This window comes from Asterias amurensis, chromosome 12 (genome assembly GCF_032118995.1).
Source record: "Asterias amurensis chromosome 12, ASM3211899v1".
NCBI classification, from domain to species: domain Eukaryota; kingdom Metazoa; phylum Echinodermata; class Asteroidea; order Forcipulatida; family Asteriidae; genus Asterias; species Asterias amurensis.
In genome coordinates this window covers 11,563,305-11,577,076 of record NC_092659.1, presented here as the reverse complement: position 1 = coordinate 11,577,076, position 13,772 = coordinate 11,563,305, and the positions used below count along the sequence as shown (strand labels likewise).

The window sequence follows — 13,772 nt, the reverse complement described above, 5'->3', positions numbered from 1 at the left end:
AATGTCATTGCTCACAGACCTGCACTAGTGACTCTACAGCGACTCAAAGATGTGACGCAAATTTGAGGGTACCCTTAAATGAAGAGTTACTGTTGCCTCTTAAGAGTCTTGGTTTTCCAAAATTTTGAGTTCGTCGTTTAGGTCAGGATACTAACCAAAGACCCTGCAAAATTCATTGCTCTACTGTATTCCACCTTTCAGCAGCAAGCATTTAAACTTTTGTAGTCAAAAATCATCAAAAACACATTTTTTGCTATTTTTTCTGTTAGGGAGGTCGGATTGGCCAAATATTGTGCACAGCCTCAAGGCTACCTATGACCCACCTACGACCAAAATTTCAGCCAAATCTGTTGACCCCCACCTTATCACGGACTGCATGGTCCTCTCATGGACAGGCTCTTAAATGATAAAAATTTCATATTTGCAGGGCATTTATTTAACTTTTCAATGCCCAGGTGGTGGGGGATGCTGACAAAGTCCGACAATTAAAAAAAAAAAAAAAACTTTCCGCGCGTCTTTTTTTCCATCAAAAATATCAACAATAAGAAACACGCGAGTTAACCAATTTTTAAGACATTCAATAAGCTCGAAAAAAATACAAAGAAAACACGTTTAAATAATAGTTATTTTGTGACAATGATTGCTGCGATACCTGGTCAACTATCAGAGTAATCAGTTTTTCAAATCTCCAGCGATGTTTTTTTTTTCTTGTCTTTCATTTACTTCCGCGCGCATTCATGAATTTTCTGATCGCCATGTAAGATGACCTTTGACACGAGACGTACCCCCTTAAACGTCTGCTTGTAGTCAGGCACCCTCATTGTTTTTACGGAACGCGCGATCACCACATGTTTTTCTAATAATAATAATAATAAGACTTGTCATGCGCACATATCCACCCAGCTGGGTGTTCAAGGCGCAGTAAAACCAAAACAAGACAAGAAACAAAACACAGCACAAAGAAAAACAGACACAACAAAAACAGTCAGTGAAAACCTGTGACATAAGATAAGTTTTGAGAAGAGACTTGAATTTTGCGGTACAAACACAAGATCGAAGATTAAGTGGTAGAGATCTTATACTCGGGCAAAATAATTCTGTCAAGAAAATGACGTCGGCATTTACTGCCGTTCGACAATCCATCGGACAGCTCCAGACGAAAAACCAAAACGTCTTTCAGATGATTTACAACGGAAATATTTTCTTCAGAACGTTAGTTTTTGGAAACTAAATCAACTTCCGTTCAGGTACGTTTGATGTGGGTTGCGCGAATAAAGTCTGGAACGTCATTTTGCAATTAAGTCCGTCCATTTTCTAGAACGTCATGCAAGTCTGTCATTTTTTGGCGATCGTCACTTAAAATCTGTCAAAAGTTACGTTCGAAACTGACGTTTTTTACCTAAAAAAAAAAAAGTGGACGCTTGACAAAGTTTTTATTTTTGATAGATATTAGGTATAAGAGGCTGCAACAATCAGCGAAATTACAGTAGTCTTGTGCCAGAAAAAAAAAATTACAGACAATATTTGCTTTGTTTTTCTGTCAACCTTCAAATGTCCTCCTCTGGCAGGCTTATATTTTCTGTGTTTGGTGTTTTGTTAATTTTGTACTGATTTTATTTGAAAGTACATCTGTTGGACCTCATTATAGTAAACAATGAATGTTCCTTGTGATTTACTTAAGCTAGTTTTGAATTAAATATATATAACCACAGGTTTCACTGCTGCAGACTCTACACTTTTAAAATGATCACAACACAATTAAAATTAACTGATCTGTGCTTATATGAACATTTTAATAAACCTTAATATGTATACAATTATTTGAAATATCTAAAAAGGTCAAATATAATTTTTTGAAAAATTACATTTGAGGTTGTAAAATGGTCCATATTTCAAAGAAGATGCCATATCTAAAGAACAACGCGGCAGAAATTGTTTAAAATTCAACATTATGGAGTATTTCTCTACGAACCTCCAAAATTACAGGGTGGCTCACAGGGGACTTCCCATTTTACTGACCATTACCGGTACGGTATTTTACCCAATTGCTAAGAAACAAACCTTTTGCATATTGTTAAACATGATGCGTAAACTCAAAAAGCCGTACTTTAAAAATCTATATTGTGACAGAATGAAATTCTGACAAAATCTCATTTTAGTGACTATTTTATGCAGTTTTCGCGTCTTTTTCCCCTAATTCACCTAAGATAAGCACCGTTTTCAAGATGATTCGGTTTCTGTTTAGTTGCAAATTTTGTATTCAGTGATCTTTATTAGTATAATCATGATGTCATGTTAAGGAAAATGTGATAGTCGTTGAGGAAAACATCTTGTGTCCATAAAGAGTGAAAAGAAACATGATTTCTAGAAGCACATGTACATGTACACACCGCGCAGCAATGGCGCACGGTGCTCAACACTGCGCGTCTGAACGAACTGCAAAGCAAAGAAAATTTCCATTACTTTGACTATTTCCTTATCTTTTGTCGAAAGTTACGTTTGGTGCATTCGATTAGCTTCCGGAGTCGACCCCGGTGTGCTCATGGCTTTAAAAACAACAAAAATCCAGGACGAACGTGTGCAGATATGTATCCTCGTTATAAAAATTTGCAATGTAAGACGGGGTTAAGCCGATTTGAGATTTAAATGCAATAAGTAAAATTTTGAATTTAATTCGATTTCGAACGGGAAGCCAGTGAAGTTCTACCTGGGAAACAACCCGCATCATCACGTGACCCTTCTCCTGGTGACGTCAGTAAACCTCCTCGGGTCAGCCCCAAATGCCCGCTCGTGGATAGGGTCACTTGAGGCTGGCGCCCGAGGTGCACTGACGTGATGATGCGTATTTGGGGTTTTTTTTTCAGGTGGAACGTGGGTAAAAAATATCTGCACACGTTTGTCTTGGAAAAAAATAGGCGACTTTTCCAGGACGAACTTGGGGTAATTATCTGCCCACGTTCGTCCTGGATGAAATAAAATACGCCACCCGGATGAGCACACCGGGGTCGATTCGGGGAAGCTAATCGAACGCACCCATTGTGTTCATGTACTGTACCCTACTTTTCTCAAATAAACATTTGTGTAAGAAGCGCGCACTGCATGCATAAACCTTGCAGAACTTAGACTTGATTCAAGTTTTAGATTGTGGTTGTTCTTCTGCATCTGAGACACGAAAAACGCCCCCACATTAATAGCTATCACGGAATCAAAGGCTAAATGACGAAGAAAGATCACAAGAGGGCGCTGTTTGTAGCGGGTATAAGGACGACTAAAAAGCCAAGATCAAAGACATGGAACCAAGTATATTAGTGAGGTGGATTCAGGAAAAGATCGTGACACGGCGGACAAAAGCACCATTTTTTGCACCAAAGTATCAGTTTGACCCACAGATTTCAAAAAAGTCATGATCCAAAAAATCTGAGAATGGCATCACCTTGAATTACGTCATTATGACGTCATAACTTCTTTGTATGTAATAAAGCATAGGAAAATGCCATGCGATTGGATTTCTACTTGCCAAAATTATGTTTCTAAAGGTTGGGAGGTATTAGGGAGGAAATTAGGGAGGTATTAGTTTGAAAAAAAATAATATCCTTTATGGTGAGTATAGTGATGTAATTATGACGTCATCATTAATCAACACTACACAAATAGCACAAAGTTTGAAAACAAAGTTAATGTCGTGTGGCTTCGCCAAAATGCTAATCTGTTTGAGTTCATATGGTATAATTACCGTGGCACTGATCTATAAGATACCGTGATGTCATTATGATATCATAAACAATATACTATCAACCAAAACAAAACACATTAACACAATGAAACACAATGATTCTTACCGGATATATATATAGGTTTATAGGGCAACCGTAGATTATTTATGTTGAATAGCGCATATGGAGAACTTCAAAGGAAATGTCGCAAAAATTCTCAGGGAGAGTCAAAAATGAAACTTTTTGTATTAATAGTAGTAGGCATCCGTCAACCTTTGAGAACCACGGAGTTGTGCCATTGGAATTGGATGTTGGCTAGGGAATAGCGTATGGTGTGACTGTAGAGTCCAATGCGGGAATGACAGTCTCTACCGCAGTAACTGCTAAAGCTGTTCTAACTGCTTGAGGCTGGGCCTTTCCTCGGGAGTCATCCCTCATCTGCCCATTGCGACAGGTATTCCTCGAACTGGAAAATACCTCTCTGCACCTCCTGCTTCCGGGCGCATCGGTCTGCAGTGGTTGCTTCCCAGGTGGTTGTATTGGTTGCAAATGACTTGGGGTCACACTTGGAAGTGTCTTTGTAGCGCAGCTTGGGTCTACCGAACGGCCTCTTCCCTGATGCCAGCTCTCCATACAGGAGGTCTTTTGGGATACGTCTGTCCTCCACTTGGCGACATGTCCCAGCCAAGGCATTATACTTGAGGAAGGTAAACATGGAGACTGGCTGCTCTATCAAGCAATGTGTTGTTGGTGTGGTCTCTCCAGGGGATGCAGAGGATGCGCCTCAGGCGTTGCATGTGGGAGGCGTCGAGTCTATGCTCTTGACGGGAGCCTATGGGTACGGGGTTCACTGCCGTAGAGGAATGTTTTCACCAAACGAGCCTTCTAAGCCTGGACTTTGGTATGCTCTGAAAGCTTTTTGTTACATCATTACTCTCTTTGTAAGCGTGGAGAGTGTTGTGGCAGCCTTTCCTATACGCCTGTTGAGTTCTACTTATACGAGCGAGAGATTGTCGGAGATGGTTGAGACATGATACACAAACTCAATGACAGCCTCAAGCTCATGGTTGGTGATGCTGGTAGACAGTGGTTCATCAACTTTGCTCCGAGTCTTGAGAGGTCGAAGAGGATTCCATCCGACCTCGTACGAAGGTAGCTGCCCTCTGTGGCTGATCTAAGAGCATGCTTGGGTAGAACAGAGAAGAAAATGCCAAAAGGGTTGGAGCCAGACACAGCTCTACTTTACACTGTCGCAGAGGTTGAAGGGTTCAGATGTTGAGCCACTGAAACTATGAACCCCGTAAAGTTCTCCTGAAAGAAGACTTAACGATGCGAAGCAGAGCAGGAGGGCAACCAAACTTGGAGAATAGTCCTTGGTGAGGTCTATACGGCGATGTAGGGTGATTTTTCCTACTCCCTACCTTTTTCTTGCAAATGTCTGATGGAGAATATCATGTCAATGGTCGACAGTTTGGCTTAAAACCACACTGAGACTCTTGGTAGACTCTTTCACCAAGAATTCAAAGTCTCTTTAGGACACCTCAAGCAAAGAGTTTCCCCACAATGCTAAGAAGAGAGATGATGCGATAGTTGTTGCAATCACTCTCGTCACCTTGTTTTTGAAGAGCGTGACAATGTTGGCGTCTCTCATGTCTTGTGGCACTGTACCTTCTCTGCAGCACTGGCAAAATATATCATGCAGATCCTTGATGTGGATTCGTTTACGCACTTGGGGGCTTTGGGGATGCCATTTTTTTTCCTGAAGCTTTTCCTGGGGAGAGTGGATCAGCGCTTTGCCAAGTTCTTCTAGTTTTGGTTTACTGTCCAGTTCGTCCATGATACACACGCAGTCTTTGTTGTTCAGAACTGCTGTGTTGACATTGTTGCTCGCTGGAGTACAGCTCTGAGTAGTGCTCCACCAATCGATCCATCTGCTTCACAGGGTTCTTTAGGACCTTACCGATATGTGACTTCAGAGGAGCGGTCATCTTCAGGTGGCCTACTTTATTCCCTCGTACATACCTCTTACATTTCCTGTGGCAGCAGAGGTCTGGATCTGAGAGCAGAGTTGGGCACAGTAGTCAATGGCGCATCGCCTTGCCGTTTGCTTGACTTGGTTTCACGTGGTCCATGGTGCATGCAAGTTTCTCACAGAAGGTGAGTGTTTGTATGCAGAGAGAGCGCGTTTCTTATTTTCTATGCGAGTTGATATCTCCTCATCATGAGCCTCGAACCAAACGGGTAACTCATTAGCCTCTTGACGAACCAATGGCATTGTAGACAGCATCCTTGAGGTGTTCCCATCTTCCGCTAACATCGGAATTGGGTACCGGTACTCTTGGCAAGACATCTTTTTGGACCTGGACAAACGCTTCCACTATATAAGGTTGTGAGTCTTGTTCGTGTCAATGCGAGGCTGCCCTGCCTTCTGGGATCTACGAACTCTCCTTGGTTGAAGCTTTACTTTGCTGCACACAAGGGACTGGTCTGTATCACAGTCTGCACTTTGGTAGCTGCGGGTTACCTCTCGTGAGCACGAGGTCAAGTTGGTGCCAATGCTTTGATCTATAGAGTGTCTCCAGGATACCTTGGGGCTTTGTGTTGAAGAAAGTGTTTGATGCAGAGATTCATATTATGAATGAAAACGGTCAAGTTAAACTTTCCGATGTGAGGAAGACCAGGATTTTGATCGGCACCAACTCTGGCGTTGAGATCTTCGAGGATGAAGATTGGATCTTGCTCTGGGACTTCGCTGATAATGGAGCTTAGATTGTTGTACAATTTGTCCTTAGGTCCCGACCCGTTAACTTGAACATGTTCCAGTTTCAAACTTAAATCAGTGAGTGATACAATTCCTGATACCATTCGTTTAACACCACCAGACGCAATCCAGATGCAAGGTGTTTATAATTGTATGTTTTTCATCTCCAAAACAAATCCGTGGTTTGGTCATCGTAGGACATATTCGACACCAGTTGGCCCCAAAACAGTTTACAAAGTTGTATATATGGTAATTGCATATGTCTCAAACTGAAACAAAACCATTTCAATCCAAAATCAAATTTTAGTTTCAAATGTTACTAACGTTGGTTTGCTAGCCATCAGAACCATAAGCTGAAAATGAAACATAATAAATATTTTCATAAAAACTACTGATTTGTCAGTGATGATGACGTATTTTATACCATTATATGCTAAAGAAATACAAATTTAATATACAATCATAAAACTGTTTGTTCCAGCGAAACAAGAACGTTGCCCTTCGATTCCTTGGCCTCTGATACATATAATTCGCCACTTAAATCAGTTGCATCGGCATTACATAACTAAAGTTACGCTGTTTTAAGGAAATGAATGCCATTTTCAATATATTACTTCAAGGTCAAGGTCATTGCAGTTTTTTGAGCATCAACATAGTCACCATAAAGGATATTAATTTGTTACAAACTAATACTACCCTCACTAAATTCCTTAGCTTCAGAAACATAATTTTGACATGGAGAAATCCAACCATTGTATTTGTGTTTGCTTTACTACATTATAAACGACGTAATGACGTCATAATGAGGTAATTCAAGGTCATCCCATGCTCAGATTTTTTGGAGCATGACTTTTTTTAAATCTACGGGTCAAACTGATACTTTGGTGAAAATTTGGTGCTTTTGTCCGCCGTGTCACGATCTTCGTGTTTTTTGTCCTTAATCCACCTCACTATATGCAGAACTATGAGAGGTAATGTGAGACTTTGAGGCGCAAGGAAGCATGCAGCAGGTAAATTGCCATTGTTTGCGTAGTTCTGAGCAGGCGCACATTACCGAGAACAACAGATTTTACCTGGTAAATCTCCTGCCACCAAGCGTCCTGAAAGTCTCCCATTATACAGCCCTTTTTCAAATCGATCCCAGGTGCTCCTTACAGGAATCAGACCGGGGACGCGCTATTATTTCTTAGCGAGTGTGATGATACACCGTACTGTACCTATGTAAGTGCTCAGTAAATAACCTTAGAAATCTCAGGTGAGCCTATAATTTTGCAGGTTTGGAGGGAAAGATAAGCTCAATGAAATGAAATTATACCACGTCCTTTTTGAGATGTGGATTTTTGAACTATGGATTCTTGAAGTTACGCGCCTGTTTACGCAAAAGAACTATGGATTATTGAAGTTACGCGCCATTTTACGCAAAAGGTCTAACAAACCGTACTGAGTGTAGTGGTCAGTAAATAAGAAATCCCCAGTGAGCCAACCTGTAATTTTGCAGGTTTGTAGGGACAATATAAACTCGATATTAAAGAATTTTAAACAATTTCTGCCACGTCGTTCTTTAGATATAGATTTTTAAAGTACGGATTTTTGCAGTTACGCACCATGTTTAACAATGCAAAAAGTTAATTTCTTAGTGAGTGGGTAACATACCGTACTGGTAGTAGACGGTAAAATAAGAAATCCCTGGTGAGCCACCCTGTAATTTTGCAGGTTTGTAGATGTATCAATATAAACTCCATAATATAGAATTTTAAACAATATCTACCGCGTGGTTTTTTAGATATAAAGATTTTTAAAATATGGAGTTTTGGGTTTATGCACCATGTTTAACAATGCAAAAAGTTTATTTCTTAGCGAGGGGGTAATTCATACCGTACCGGTAACGGTCAGTAAAATAAGAAATGCCCTGTGAGCCACCCTGTTATTTTGCAGGTTTGTAGGGAACAATATAAACTCCATAATATTGAATTTTAAACAATTTCTGCGATTTTTAAAGTATGGATTTTTGAAGTTACGCACCATGTTTAACAATATGCAAAAGGTTTGTTTCTTAGCGAGTGGGTAACATACCGTACCGGTAATGGTCAGTAAAATAAGAAATCCTCTGTGAGCCACCCTGTAATTTTGCAGGTTTGTAGGGAACAATATAAACTCGATAATAAAGAATTTTAAACAATTTCTGCCACGTCGTTCTTTAGACATATTTTTAAAGTATGGATTTTTGAAGTTACGCACCACGTTTAACAATATGCAAAGGTTTGTTTCTTAGCGAGTTGGTAACATATCGTACCGGTAATGGTCTGTAAAATAATAAATCCCCAGTGAGCCACCCTGTAATTTTGCAGGTTTGTAGATATCAATATATACTCCATAATACTGAATTTTAAACAATTTCTGCCGCATGTTTTTTTAGATTTAAAGATTTGTAAAATATAGAGTTTTGAAAAGTTTATTTCTTAGTGAGGGGGTAATTCATACCGTAACGGTAATGGTCAGTAAAATAAGAAATGCCCTGTGAGCCACCCTGTTATTTTACAGGTTTGTAGGGAACAATATAAACTCTATAATAGTGATTTTTTAAAAATTTCTGCCGCATGCTTTCTGAGATATGGATTATTGAAGTTATAACGCTTCATGTTAAAAATGCAAACAGTCTCAGTCTCTTAGTGAAGGGGAACAAACCATACCGTCGTCTCTTAGTGAAGGGGAACAAACCATACCGTCGTTTTTTAGATAAATAGATTTTTAAAGTATGGATTTTCGAAGTTACGCATGTTTAACAATGCAAAACGTTTATTTCTTAGCGAGGGGGTAATTCATACCGTACCGGAAATGGTCAGTAAAATAAGAAATCTCCTGTGAGCCACCCCGTATTTCTGCAGGTTTGTAGGGAACAATATAAACTCTATAATAGTGATTTTTTAACAATTTCTGCCGCATGCTTTCTGAGATATGGATTATTAAAGTTATAACGCTTCATGTTAAAAATGCAAACAGTCTCAGTCTCTTAGTGAAGGGGAACAAACCATACCGGCAGACGGTAAAATAAGAAATTCCCCAGTGTGCCACCCTGTAATTTTGCAGGTTTGTAGGGAACAGTATAAGCCTAGCCCTATATAGGACTCTTTCTCTGTACACAGGAACAGAGTCCTAAGTATTGAGGCCCGTTTCTGGGGCGGAAAAATTTCACAGCTTCATAACTTAAATCTTACCTGCAACAAGCCATTAATTTCAACAGATTCACATTCCATGACGGCATACATTTTTCTGCGGTGGGTTTTGGTCCTCATATTTTCCTCACAAATCCGTCATTTTTGTGAAATAATCCCAGCAGGCACACGACGTCTTTCTGACGTCATATTATGGTTGATTTTGAGTCGCGACGTCAGATTACCAAAAACTGACTAAAATACAACGTCGGATTGGCGACAAGAATCAAACGTAAATTAATAACGTCGTATGGACGTCGTAAGATGGTCATGACTATAATAACTAAAATGTAACTGAAAATGAACGTTACATTTTAGGTAGATTTATAACTTAATAGTTACGTCATTGACCAGACGTTGCTTAGACGTAATTTTATTGTCATAGTCTAACCATCGTTTTATTACAACAGTCTGACCATAATAAGACGTCGCATTAATGTTTGTATTTTAACCAGATAGTAACGTCATTGAGCAGACGTTGCACAGACGTTTTTTGTATGTCCCTTTGTAACCATAACTGTATTACCATAAGCCGACCATAAACAAACGTCACATTATTGTTTGTATAATAACCAGTTAGTAGCGTCATTATATTTTGGTCAACCTGTGACGTCATTACGACGTCATAATATGTACATCAGTATTTCGTCATATTACGGTCCGCTTGCAACGGCAATTTACCGTCACGACATCATTTGCATATTATGCAAATTTTGAGGTCAGACTTAAATGTGGTTACATACTGCAACAATTATACAACAAATTAAGCGGTAATTAGATACTACAAACACATGTTTTGTTTTGTTTGTGTTAAATATCAATAGATTTTGTGATATTTTAAATGTGTGAACTAAATTTGACGGCTTTATTCCAAAATATTAATTAAAACTACAAAGTTTTAATTACAATCTATAACACCCATGAATGCAAAATTCTTGAAACCGATCGGTATACACATGCTGTACCATTGAATAGTATAATAGGTGCGGTGATTAGAGGGCAACGAAGGAGATCAAGCGGATTGTATGTATGTATGCATTGTATTAATTGATAATGTGAATTATTAAAAATCAATTATAACTAATAAATAATTATAAATGTAGATAATGTTAATGTAACGTCGGGTTTGGGGTATTCCAATGACGTCTAAACGATGTCATTAATTGACAATACGCCGACGTCGGTTTGTGGTCGGAAAAACTACGTTGTATCATGGTCGATAACAGACGTCCTACAAACTTTCACATAGAACCATGAACCGACCATCATTTGACGTCATATTTTGGGAAATTTGCCGACGTCTAAATGACGTCTATTTATTGACCGTCTGTCGACGTCGGTTTGTGGTCGGAAAAATTACGTTGTATCATGGTCGCTAACAGACGTCGGTAATGGTCGGTAACAGACGTCCTACAAACTTTCACATAGAACCATGAGCCAACCGTCATCCGACGTCGGGATGTGACGTCGGTTTAACGTTACTATGACCAACTTGTGCCTGCTGGGGTGCAGCTTCCAACGTTAAAAAATTCCCGTTTCGATCGTTTTCTCACAGTGTTGTCTGTTGTCGTGCGTACGCGTATACATTCGCGTGCAAGACGCATGATGCAAGCGTAGACGCATGAATTCTTGGTCACCGTATCTTGACTGCACACAGCGTTAACAACACAATTCAAAATGTGCGCGTCGCGCGTCTTGCGTACACACGGCAGACTGTAAGAGTACGGACAAAAATGGGAATTCCTTAACGTTGGGAGCTGCATTATTTCATGAAAATGACGGATTTGTGAAGAATATATGACGATCAAAACCCACCGCAGAAAAACATATGCTGCCATGGAATGTGAATCTGTTGAAATTGGTGCTTTCTTGCAGGTAAGATTTGAGTTATGAAGCTGTGAAAATTTTCCGCCCCAGAAATTTACCCTGATGTCCAGGACGTCACTGTAGTACAAAACGAAAGTGTAAGGCCGCCAGGGCTAAGTATAAGCCCACCTGTTGGATTTTAAACAGTTTCTGCCACGTTCTTTTTGAGATATGGGTTCTTTAAGTTATGTACAATGTTATTGAATAATAATACCCTTGGACTCAAAGCTTAATATGTGCCTCCTGTCCTAGATCGCTCTTTTCATTTGCATTACACATTGTTCGATCTGTCTGATTACACTAGTGAGACTTTTTTCAGTCTTAACCTTTTCTGGGTGAATAAATCTCTCAAAAGGACTCAGTGTTCTAAAGGAAAATTTATACAACTGCTTTCTGACTCTGAATGGCCTTTCGGTATTATAAAAATTTTGCAAATGACCTTGTTGGGACACCGTAGTAATTTGTATGCGCGTGAATGTGAGGCTGAATCCGGTGCTAGTTTGACACTGAATCCCGTGCTGAATCCGGTGCTACATGTAGCTTGACGCTGCCATATAGATTTTTAAAGTACCGCTTTTCTTTGAAGTTACGCATCATGTTTAACAATGCAAAACGTTTATTTCTTAGCAAGGGGGTAATTCATACCGTACCGGTAACGGTCAGTAAAATAAGAATCCAAGAAATTTCCCCTGTGAGCCACCCTGTAATTTTGCAGGTTCGTAGATAGTTGCGATAACGTAACCCTCCTGCCGACGGCGTAGCCGGATGGTTACGAAGCAGACGCAATTGGAGAGCAGGGCGAAATGGTTAAAAACGTTCATTTTCGACAGCTAGTCAGCAGATTCGCTCCATTTTTACCACTTTTAAAAATCATGACAGAAATTCTAGAAACACGAACTTGCTCCTCAATGTCTAATAAATCCTACAATATCACTCAAAACACCATTGAGGAAATAATTTGAAGAAAAGGCACAAAAACTTACCAGATTCCCGAGCGAAAGACCCAGGTTGAAAATTCGAACCTGAGGGGGGCGGAGCTTAATGAGGAGTCGAAGTCGGGGAGCCCATCAGTTCGCGCGAGAGCAGTGATCTCGCGAGACCACTATCTCAGCGCGTGGGGCCGATTTAACGACTTGTCCACAAGTCTAATCTTCTAAGCTTCAATGTGGTACAATAAACGCACTCTTTCGTATTATGGTTTGGGAGATAAGGCTTAAAGGAACACGTTGCTTGGATCGGTCGAGTTGGTCTTTGAAAAGCGTTTGTAACCGTTTTTTATAAAATGCATATGGGTAGAAAGATGTTGTAAAAGTAGAATACAATGATCCACACAAACATGCCTCGAAATTGCGTGGTTTTCCTTTTACCTCGTCGACTAACACGTCGGCCATTTATGGGGGTCAAAATTTTGACTCCCATAAATGGCCGACCGTGTTAGTTCTCACAGTCGAAGGAAAACCACGCAATTTCGAGGCAAACTTGTGTGGATCATTGTATTCTACTTTTAAAACATCTTTCCAACCATATGCATTATATACAAAACGGTTATACAAACGCTTTTGTTTTGACCAACTCGTCCGATCCAAGGCAACGTAATCCTTTAAACAAAAAACGTTTACAAACTAATGCTTTGGTTTTCTTCCATTAAATATTTTTACTGGTCAATGGAGGGCGGTATGTAAGCTGAGTCGTCTTACTATCAACATCTCTTTTTTTTCTAGTCAAATGTTCAGTTTCAAAACAGGTTAAAAATCGGCCCACTACTTCTTGAGATATTGTGTTATATGGTGTTACAAAGATTTCCCAATTAAATATGCAAATGAGGGTCACGTGATTAATTAATCAACAATTTAAAAACAAAATAACATGAGGAATAAAAGCCATTGGACCCTTTCGGTAGAGAAAAAAAAAATTCACAGATTTACAAATAATTTACAGGGTTTACAGAAGGTAATGGTGAAAGACTTCTCTTGAAATATTAGTCCATGAAATGCTTTACTTTTTGAGAAAACAGTAAAACAATATAAATTCTCGTTAGCGAGAATTACGGATTTATTTTAAACACATGTCATGACACGGTGAAACGCGCGGAAACAAGAGTGGGTTTTCCCGTTATTTTCTCCCGACTCCGATGACCGATTGGGCCTAAATTTTCACAGGTTTGTTGTTTTATATATAAGTTGTGATACACGAAGTGTGGGACTTGGACAATACTGTTTA

General features: G+C 39.6%; 1 protein-coding gene across 1 annotated transcript in view; it reads right to left on the bottom strand.

The window, feature by feature from the left end:
- The window catches only part of LOC139945427 (uncharacterized), a 144,013-nt gene extending 131,345 nt beyond the window's left edge, over positions 1 to 12,668 (bottom strand). Inside the window, exon 1 of the mRNA XM_071942777.1 lies at positions 12,536 to 12,668. The gene's annotated coding sequence lies outside the window, so the exon portion shown is untranslated. The remainder of the gene's footprint in view (positions 1 to 12,535) is intronic.
- Between the last annotated feature and the right edge of the window lie 1,104 nt (positions 12,669 to 13,772).